The 11,454-nt window shown below is 43.4% G+C and overlaps 1 pseudogene; it reads left to right on the top strand.

The window, feature by feature from the left end:
• Positions 1–4,335: 4,335 nt before the first annotated feature.
• Positions 4,336–7,066, top strand: LOC112071962 (protocadherin-17-like; annotated as a pseudogene).
• The last annotated feature ends 4,388 nt before the right edge of the window (positions 7,067–11,454 follow it).

Here is an 11,454-nt window from a genome sequence, read left to right on the forward strand (position 1 = left end):
TTGTCTCAAGGCTTAAAATTCCTTCTTTAACCCGTGCTCCTCCCCTCCATCTACACTTGTTGAATGTGGATTTAACAGGTGCACATCAATAAGGGAGCATAACCTTCACCTGGATTCCACCTGGTCAGTCTATGTCATGGAAAGAGCAGGTGTTTCTTAATGTTATTGTCCACTCCGTTGTACTATTGCACTCTTTGGACCAGACTCTATGCTCTAGCCATAGGAGTGAATTAGGGGGCATCTGACACGCCCACAGAGAACATGGAAATGCTCGTGAAAAGGGCATACCTGGGAGAAATAACCTCCTTGGAGACATTCTCCTGCCACAGAAAAAAGCATTTTCTGCTCCCCGTGAAGAGAATCCTACCGACGAGAGAGATAAAGAGAGAGAAGAGACAGAAGAGAGAAGAGAGAGAGAGAAGAGAGAGACAGACAGAGAGACGACAGAGAGAGAGAGAAGACAGAGGATGAGAAGAGAGAGACGAGGGAAAGAGAGAGAAGAGAGAGACAGACAGACAGAGAGACAGCAGACAGACAGAGAGACAGAGAAAAGAGAGAGGAGACAGATAAGAGGGGAGAAAAAGACAGACAGAAAGAGAAAGGTAAGAGTTGAGAGGGAGAATGAGAATGAGAAAAAAGAGAGCGATATGCAGAGAGATTCCATGTTTCCTAAATGTGCAACTGCCTAGCCAGCGCTCCATAACAAGCATTCACTCTCATTACCTGTAAGAAAGGACTGTCGCCATTAAATTGAAATGTAATTTTGCGAAATTGTGTTTTAATGTAGCTATATGGTCCGGCCCTTCCAGTGACGGTTTCCGTTGGACCCTCTCTCTCCTCGCGGCCATTTAATTGAGCTAATGGAGGAAGCTGCTAATGGGCTGCTTTATCTCGGCTTTGGTGACATTTCATCAGGGCTGGTGGTTGACTTTCCTCCAGACTGCCGCCGTTGTGTTAAGCCCATAGTCACACAGTGTAGCAGCGACACACACACACACACTCACACACTAAACACACTCACACACTACACACACACAACTAACACACACACACACACTACTAACCACACAACAACACACACACTCCACACACCATACTAAACACGCACACACACAATAAAAACACACACACAAACACACTAAACACACACACACACTAAACACACACACACTCAAAGCATATTGGACATGGTGAGAAGCAACCCCAAACTAAACCAATGTGTAAATGTGTAGACTTCATCCCAGCAGACTGTGAGCGATGCCGTCTGGGTAGAAGGAGGCAGAATTCAACAGTAATAACACTCGGTATTCATGAGGCAAGGTTGTAGTATGTTCCTGATCAGTTACGAAACAGGCCTACTTACGAGGCCTCGCCTGTACAGACACCCACATGCTTTACACTGGTATGCTAGTCCACTGCCTCGCCCTGTACAGACCACACGCTTACACTGGTTACCATGCTGCTGCACATGTCTTGCAGTCATCCTGACCATCCTGGCTACCTCTGTACAGACACCACACTTAACAGTCCACTGCCTCGCCCTGTAACACCCACATGTACACTGCTTGCTGTAGCATGTTGCTTACTGGTTCATGTCCACTTCTATCTGCGGTTGGGTTAATTCCCGGGGCACCAAGCAGGTATAAAAGGTTCATTTTTAACTGGTTCTTCTGAATAACATAAATAGAATGCATGTGAGAGACACACACACCTAACACACACACGCACTAAACACACACACACACAAACCACACCACACCCACACACTAAAACACACACAGCGCACTAAACACACACACCCACAACTAAACCACACACACCCACACACTAAACACACACACCCACACACTAACACACACACCACACACTAACACACACACCCACACACTAAACACACACACACATACTAAACACACACACAAACCCACACACTAACACCACACACACACCACACACTAAACAGACACACCACACACTTAACACCCCAACACACTTAAACACACAACCACACGCAGCATTAAACGAAACCCATAATCAATCAGTCACGTTTGAGCTCCATTTCCGTACATATTAAATCACTATATCAACACATCTGTCCTTGTACTGAAAGAGATTATCCAACAAGTACATGATGTTCTCATAGGACACACACACACACCACACACAACCCCAAAGTTAAACTTGTTCTCAGGAAAAGTGTAGGCTATGTTAATACCTAAATAGGCTATAAAATATGAACTAACACCACGCGGCGAAAAAAAATGAACGATCTGTCTAGCTCAAATAGGCGACCAAATATAGTCCTAAACAGCTGCTAGGTAGACAGGTTCAAATCAAAGCCGTGCTGTGTTTGAATTTGAAACGAAAAAAAAGAGGAACCGAAGGACTATCCATTCTTTCGTGTCGGTTGCGCCTAGGGACCACCTACCAATCTGTATTCTGTCAACTGGTTTTTAAATCCCTCCCTTTGTTACGGACACGGTCAAATCCTATAGGCCGACAGTCTACCACCTCTTCAAATCTATTGGTTAGCGCTGCATCAGTTAAAATGTTTAACGCACCATAGAGTTGAGCAGAGTTTAGTCCGAGAGAAGCGGTGCAACGGGAATGAACAGACCCGCACGGGAACATAATATCCAACCGTCAGGTTTTTTTATAAACATTTTTTCAAAACTGACAGGAAATTTACAGGCTACCTACGTTTTACAGACAATATCAACTGTTGAACGTTTTGAATAGGACTGTTTGTTATTGAAACATTGACCACAACCCCTCGCTGTCTGTCTTTTAAACCGAGAGTGAGAACCGACAAGGACATGCGCTATATGGGAACGTGTAACCCGGGCATCAGTGCAGCTCACGGGACCGGTAAACACGTCTCTAATAACCGCCGTGGATCTTATATTTTCCATTTGGAAATCTTCACAGCTTTCTGTCAGAAACATTCTCCTCGAAGAATCCGGTGACTCACCGCGAGGGAAGGCAAGCCTGTGCATTCTAATCAGCCGCACCGGGAGAACGGAGAGGAGAACGGAACGAGCTCATTGACATTACAGTCATACTTTTTCTGGAGCACTTTCTACTTCGGTAGCTCGCCCGCGCCTCGTAGCGCTGCCAGTCTGGCGTCGGTCCGAGCTGGTTGTGGCTTCATTCTCGCCACCGGGGAAGGAATATCAGGGTGACAGACCAAGCGAAGGGATTGCGCTTTAACATAAACCAAAACCAAAGGATTATTTGTGTTTTCTATTTAACCTGATACCTTTCGGTAAGTGGATGTTTTTACCCCCCTTCTCTGGTCACTGTCGTAGCGCAGGTGTTTACCATAGGATTGCTATTCTCACCGGGCAGGCTATAAGGCGTTTCAAACGGATCAACGGATAACGGGAGTTTTACCAAACCTCTCCAGTCTCTCGGTGTGGATGCAACAGCTTCTGAGATGCCACGAGCCTCGCCAGCCCAGGGGACGAACCGGAACGGAATAAAAAGGAGGCTTGATTCTAGTCTTGTTTTTGCGTCTCGGTATTTAGATTTCCCTTTGGATCGTTTTAAATAGGCGGATTATGCTAATTTGTTAACGCGTGTAAGAGGCTCATTTTAACGCATTCCTATTCATACGGGTTACTCAAAAGCGGGTGGCTATTATATCTATTGATTTAGATGTGGCTGTACATTCATATATTTATTCAGTTATAAACTGCCGAATGGTCACAGGCGGAAAAAATGACATATTTATTCATACTTATGACCGTTTGTCATCTGCATCCTAATAACCAATTTGAATTCCTATTGAAGCGCATGTGCCAGGTTTCCTACAGCACGCGGGTAGTTTTTTATAGAGCACGTATCCATACGATGAAAAGGACAACAACACAAAGCAGTATTGTGTATCATTAGCACTGCGCCTCCTCGACGCTTCTCAAGGTTACCTAATTGACAGGCTATCCCCATCCGTTGTGGAATGATATTACGCATTAGTTGTGCGTTTCATGTTGAAAGGATCAGTCACTGCATATCACACACACAGCTAAGGATTTATTATCATCAAGTCAAGACGAGTCATTATGTCTATTATTATTGATATATAAATAACTTTATTAACATATAATAATTATTTTACCCCCCCCTTTGTGTTTCAGGCAAAGAGAGCGACAGAGAGAGCACGGGGACGCATAACGGCTGTTCTATTCCGTTGGAGACAGACCGGGTTGCGATTATTCCTGAGATGAGCCTGGGCGTTCAACTGAATTTAAATTAGGTCCACGAGCACCACCGTTTTCTATAACGGGAAAGGAGACAGAGAGAGAAAAGGGAATTTAAATCGGTTGCTTAGAATGACTTCTACATTTCCACGATGAACGGAACTGTGTGTTTGATCCTGAATGGGTAGAAATCACCCATTTTGTGTTGAAGAAATCAACAGGTCGGAGTCGGAAGCGTAAAAAAAAAAATCCCTCGAAATTAAAAAACCTCTCACCGAAGGATGTATCTTTCTATTTTATTTTCCTTCTCCTTTGGGCTCAAGCCCTGGCTTTGAAAACTTGAATTATTCCCGTTAACGAAGAACAAGGCACGGACGGACGGTTATAGGCAACATTGCCAAAGATGCTAAACTCGGTCTCGGGCAAGGGGGACAAGGGAAAAAGTCCAACCTCAGGGTTTTGGAGAATCAGCACCAAATCTCATCGATGTGGACCCTGAGAGCGGGCTGCTCTACACCAGGCAACGCATCGACAGGGAAACACTGTGTCGGCGGAACCCCAAATGTCAACTCTCCATGGAGGTATTTGCTAACGACAAAGAGATCTGCATGATTAAAGTAGATATAGTCGACATCAACGACAACTCGCCCACGTTTCCTTCCGATCAGATTGATATTGACATTTCTGAGAACGCTGCCCCGGGCACCCGTTTCCCGCTGACTAGCGCTCATGACCCGGACGCTGGACGAGAACGGGCTGAAAACCTATCAGATCACACGAGACGACTACAATCTGTTTTCTCTGGATGTAAAATCCCGCGGGGACGGAACTAAATTTCCCGAGTTAGTTATCCAACGGCCGTTTAGACGGGAGGAACGCAACCATCACACCCTCATCCTAACCGCTACGGACGGCGGGGAGTATCCCAGATCAGGAACCATGCAGATTAATGTGAAAGTTATTGACTCTAACGACAACAGCCCTGTGTTTGAACAGCCCTCGTATGTTGTAGATATCCAGAAAACTCTCCACCTGGGAAAGTATTGATCGATTTAAACGCCACAGACCCAGACGAGGGGTTCCAATGGGCAGGTGGTGTATCATTCAGCGGTTACGCGCCCGACAGAATCAGAGAACTCTTTCTCTATAGATTCTAGAACGGAGTCATAAAAATCCAAGGAGAGATTGACTATGAGGAGAACTCTATTATAGAAATATGTTCAGGCGAAGGATTTAGGCCCTAACCCCATCCAGGCCACTGTAAAGTAACTGTGAATGTGATTGACAGGAATGACAACTGGCCCTCCATAGGGTTTGTGTCTGTGAGGCAGGGGGCCATTAGTGAGGCCGCCCGCCAGGCACCGTCATCGCCCTGGTCAGAGTCACGGATAAAGACTCTGGCAGGAACGGGAAGCTCCAGTGTAGAGTCTTGGGGAACGTTCCGTTTAAAACTAGAGGAGAACTACGACAACTTTCTACACCGTGGTGACGGACAGGCCTCTGGACAGAGAACAGCAGGACGAGTACAACGTCACCATCGTCCAAGGACAACGGCACGCCGCCCCTTAACTCCACCAAGTCGTTCTACCCGGCCTGGAAGATTCTAGACGAGAACGATAATGTTCCGCGCTTCACCAAAGCCGTGTATCTGCTCCAGGTGCCGGAGAACAACATCCCCGGGGAGTATCTGGGTTCCGTCCTCGCTCTAGACCCGGACCTGGGCCAGAACGGAACCGTGTTRTACTCCATCCTCAACTCCAACGTGAGRGGAGGAGACGTCAACACCTTCGTGAACGTGAACGCGGCCAACGGGGCGATCTACGCCGTSAGGTCATTCAACTACGAACAAATCAAATTCTTTGATTTTAAGGTCTTAGCGAAGGATGCTGGGTCTCCCCACCTGGAGAGCAACACCACGGTCAGGGTCAGCGTCTTAGACGTTAACGACAARATCCCCGTCATCGTTCTCCCGCTGCTCCTGAACGACACGGCAGAGATCCACGTYCCACGGAACGTCGGCGTAGGTTACATCGTCACCACGGTGAGGGCGGTCGACAACGATTACGGCGAGAGCGGGCGGTTGACCTACGAGATCTCCGACGGTAACGAGGAGCGTCTGTTCGAGATGGACCCGGTGACGGGCGAGGTGCGGACCGCTCACCCCTTCTGGGAGGACGTCAGCCCCATGGTGGAGCTGATCATCAGGGTGATGGACCACGGGAAGCCCACCCTCACCACCGCCGCACGCCTCATCGTCAAGGCCTACAGCGGGCCGCTGCCGGGCGGGGAGCCCCACATCAACGAAGAGCATCACAACTGGGACACCTCGCTCCCTCTCATCGTCACCTTATCCATCATCTCTACCATGCTGCTGGCTGCCATGGTAACCATCGCCGTGAAGTGCAAACGGGAGAACAAGGAGATCAGGACGTACAACTGCCGCATCGCGGAGTACTCTCACCCACAGCTGGGCAAAGGCAAGAAGAAGAAGATCAACAAGAATGACATCATGCTAGTTCAGAGCGAGGTGGAGGAACGGGACGCCATGAACGTCATGAACGTGGTGAGCTCACCATCGCTCGCCACCTCCCCCATGTATTTCGATTACCAGACGCGGCTGCCGCTGAGCTCGCCCAGGTCAGAGGTCATGTACCTCAAGCCCACGGCCAGCAACCTGTCGGTGCCCCAGGGACACGGCGRCGGCTGTCACACGTCCTTCACTGGCCCGGTGACTAACACCACAGATACCCCCAGTAACAGGATGTCCATTATACAGGTAGGAACAAGATACCATTTCAACTAGGTCTTTATTGATGTATCTATACCTTATTTGTTTAGGTTACCAGGGAAGTCACATTTAAGATTCAAATTCCTTCTTGTGGAATGGAAATGTGTGTTTGTCTTTACGTGTGTCTGACACAGCAAACACAAAACATTTGTCCCGGTCTAAACGACAACATTGTGATTATCCACCATATTCCTTCCTCCTGCCCTCATCCATCTTCCTCTGCTTCAGATCTTTCCCCTCTCTACTTAATGGACTGAATGTGCTGGAGTGTAGGTATAGTGTAACACGAGTGAAGAGAGATAGAAGTTGGAGATATGGAAAGAGAGAGTAAGAGTTGGAGATATGGAAAGAGAGAGAGACAGAGGAGAGGGAGAGAGTAAGAGAGTGTGGTGAGAGAGAGAGAGACAGTTGGATATATGAAAGCAGAGAGAGAGGACAGAGTTGAGAGAGAGAGAGAGAGAGTGGGGTGCATGGCGGACAGGCAGGTCATGCTGCCACATCGTGGAGAGAGAGAGAGAGAGAGAGAGAGAGTGGAGCCGGTGACATCATGACAAATCGATTACGTTTAATATTTAGGAAGATGTATTATTGTCTTGAAATCCACGCCAGACCTCTTCAATCAGACGTCACCCCACGGCCGTTTTATTGCAGAATTACAGTTTAATGCAGTCAGGACTTTACTGACTATATATTACATTTTGTTGTTTTGACAATATCCCAATGTTATTGTTGCACTAGTTGGCTGTGTCTTGTACCAAAACTGCAGTATTTCTCCTTCATAGCTTTCTTCATCTTCTTTTTACCTCGGCAGCCATGTGTTTTCTCATCCTCTCTCTTGTCCCTCTGCAGCAGACATAATGGTGAGCAATATATTTGGAACATCAAATGCAATAAAAAAACACAGTTTCGAAATTTTAAATAACATGTAGAATAGTACAGAATCGCAATACGTCTGACATCGACACATAGGTAATGGTGTTGATATTGTATTGTGAGGTCGCTGGTAATTCCAGCTCTAACATCTCCGAGGGAAGACAAGAGGCTCGTATGTGATGGAGATCTGATTGAGAGGGAATGTTAAACAGGACACATGCCAGAGCTTCTCAACATCATACTGGTTATGAACCTTGTTGACCGAGACCTACTCTATAGATATTTCATCAATTTATTTTTTATATCACAAATCATGCTCCAATACTGATGGTTCAAAGGTCATGGTGCGATAATAATGTCCTCTAAAACATCCTGTTTTTTTTACCAGTAATGAAAGGGGGTCGACATTTATTTTTACTAGGCAAGTCGGTTAATCGGTTAAGACAAATTATTATATACAATGATGGCCTAGGGACAGTGGGTTTAACTGCCTTGTTCAGGGGCCGAACGACAGATTTTAACCTTGTCAGCTCGAGGATTTGATCCAGCAACCTTTCGGATTACTGGCCCAACGCTCTAACACCAGGCCACCTGCCGACATCACGTCTATTTTCTAACTTCCAGGTGTTTTACGCATTCTTGCTTGTTTTCCCACATCCAGAGGCGGTTATGGGTAGAGAAAGGAGCTCTTCTTTTCAGATATACACGAGTGTTCAATATTACCCATAGTCTTCAATATTACCCATAGTCTTTCAATATTACCATAGTGTTCCATATTACCCATAGTGTTCCATATTACCCCATAGTCTTCCATATTACCATAGTCTTCCATATACCTAGTCTTCAATATTACCCATAGTCTTCAATATTACCCATCGTCTTCAATATTACCCATAGTGTTCCATATTACCCATATGTTCCATATTACCCATAGTGTTCCATATTACCCATAGTCTCAATATTACCCATAGTCTTCAATATTACCCATAGTCTTCCATATTACCACTCCTACATGTGTTCAATATTACCCATAGTCTTCAATATTACCCATAGTCTTCATATAATTACCCATAGTGTCCCATATTACCCATATTTACCCTATATTACCCATAGTCTTCAATAATACCTATATCTTCAATATTACCCAGAGTGTTCCATATTACCCAGAGTGTTCCATATTACCCAGAGTGTTCCATATTACCAGAGTCTTCCACTATTACCCATAGTCTTCCATGATTACCCTAGTCTTCCATATTACCCATAGTCTTCCATATTACCCATAGTCTTCCATATTACCCATAGTCTTTCCATTATCCATAGTCTTCAATATTACCATAGTCTTCAATATTACCCATAGTCTTCAATATTACCCAGAGTGTTCCATATTACCCATAGTCTTCAATATTACCCATAGTCTTCAATATTACCCATAGTGTTCAATATTACCCATAGTTCTTCAATATTACCCATAGTCTTCAATATTACCCATATCTTCATATTACCCTAGTCTTCATATTACCATAGTCTTCCAATTATTACCCATAGTCTTCAATTACCATAGGTCTTCAATATTACCCATTAGTGTTTCATATTACCCATATTTGGTTCAATATTACCCATAGTGCTTCAATATTACCCATAGTCTTCAATAGTACCCATAGTCTTCAATATTACCCATAGTCTTCAATATTACCCATAGTGTTCAATATTACCCATAGTCTTCAATATTAACCCATAGTGTTCCATATTACCCATAGTGTTCAATATTACCCATAGTGTTCAATATTACCCATAGTGTTCAATATTACCCAATATTACCCATAGTTTCAATTAATACCCATAGTCCTTCAATATTACCCATAGTGTTCAATATTACCCATAGTCTTCATATTACCCATAAGTCTTCAATATTACCCATAGTCTTCAATATTACCCATAGTCTTCAATATTACCCATATTCTTCATATCCCATAGCTCATTATTACCATAGTGCTTCAATATTACCCATAGTCTTCAATATTACCCATAGTCTTCAATTATACCATAGTGTTCAATATTACCCATATTGTCTTCAATATTACCATCGTCTTCATATTTACCCATAGTCTTCAATATTACCCATAGTTTCAATATTACCCATAAGTGTTCCATATTACCCATAGTGTTCATATTACCCTAGTGTTCCATATTACCCATAGTGTTCATATTACCCATAGTGTTCAATATTACCCAGTGTTCAATATATTACCCATAGTGTTCCATATATTACCCATAGTGTTTCCATATTACCCATAGTGTTCCATTATTACCCATAGTGTCCATATACCCATAGTGTTCAATAATTACCCATAGTGTTTCAATATTTACCCATAGTTTCCATATTACCCATAGATGTTCCATATTACCATAGTGTTCCATATTACCCATAGTGTTCCATATTACCCATAGTGTTCCAATATTACCCATAGTGTTTCAATAATTTACCCATAGTGTTCCATATTCCATAGTGTTCCATATTACCATATTGTTCCATATTACCCATAGTTTCATATTACCCATAGTGTTCCATATTAACCCATAGTTGTTCCATATTACCCATAGTGTCCATATTACCCATAGTCTTCAATATTACCCATAGTCTTCATTATTACCCATAGTGTTCCATATTACCCATAGTCTTCAATATTACCCATAGTTTCATATTACCCATAGTCTTCAATATTACCATAGTCTTCATATTACCCATAGTCTTCAATATTACCACATAGTGTTCCATATATACACATAGTTTCCATATTACCATAGTGTTCCATATTACCCTAGTCTATTCCATATCTACCCATAGTCCTTCCCATATTACCCATAGTCTTCCCATGATTACCCATTAGTCGTTATTATTACCCATAGTCTTCATATTACCAGAGTGTTCCATATTACCATAGTCTTCAATATTACCCCTAGTGTTCCATATTACCCATATTACCCTATATTACCATAGTCTTCAATAATACCTATAGTCATTCAATATATACCCATGAGTTCTTCAATATTACCCATAGTCTTTCCATTATTACCCATAGTCTTCCATATTACCCATAGTCTTCCATATTACCCATAGTCTTCCAATTACCCATAGTGTATCCATATTACCTCATAGTCTTCCATATTACCCATATCTTCCATATTACCATAGTCTTCCATATTACCCATAGTCGTTCCATATTACCCATATGTCTTCCATATTACCCATAGTCTTCCATATTACCCATTAGTCTTCCATATTACCCATAGTCTTCATATACCCTAGTCTTCAATATTACCATAGTGTTCAATATTACCCATAGTCTTCAATATTACCCATAGTGTTCCATATTACCCAGTAGTCTTCATATTCCATAGTGTTCAATTTTCCATAGTCTTCAAATATACCCATAGTCTTCAATATTACCATAGTCAATTAATATTACCCATGTATCCTCATATTACCCATAGCATTTCAATCTTCAATATTACACATTAGTTGTCCATATTTACCCCATAGGTCTTCAATATTACCCATAGTCTTCCATATTACCCATAGTGTTCCATATTACC

The sequence above is a fragment of the Salvelinus sp. IW2-2015 genome, unplaced genomic scaffold (assembly GCF_002910315.2).
Source record: "Salvelinus sp. IW2-2015 unplaced genomic scaffold, ASM291031v2 Un_scaffold1785, whole genome shotgun sequence".
NCBI lineage: Eukaryota > Metazoa > Chordata > Actinopteri > Salmoniformes > Salmonidae > Salvelinus > Salvelinus sp. IW2-2015.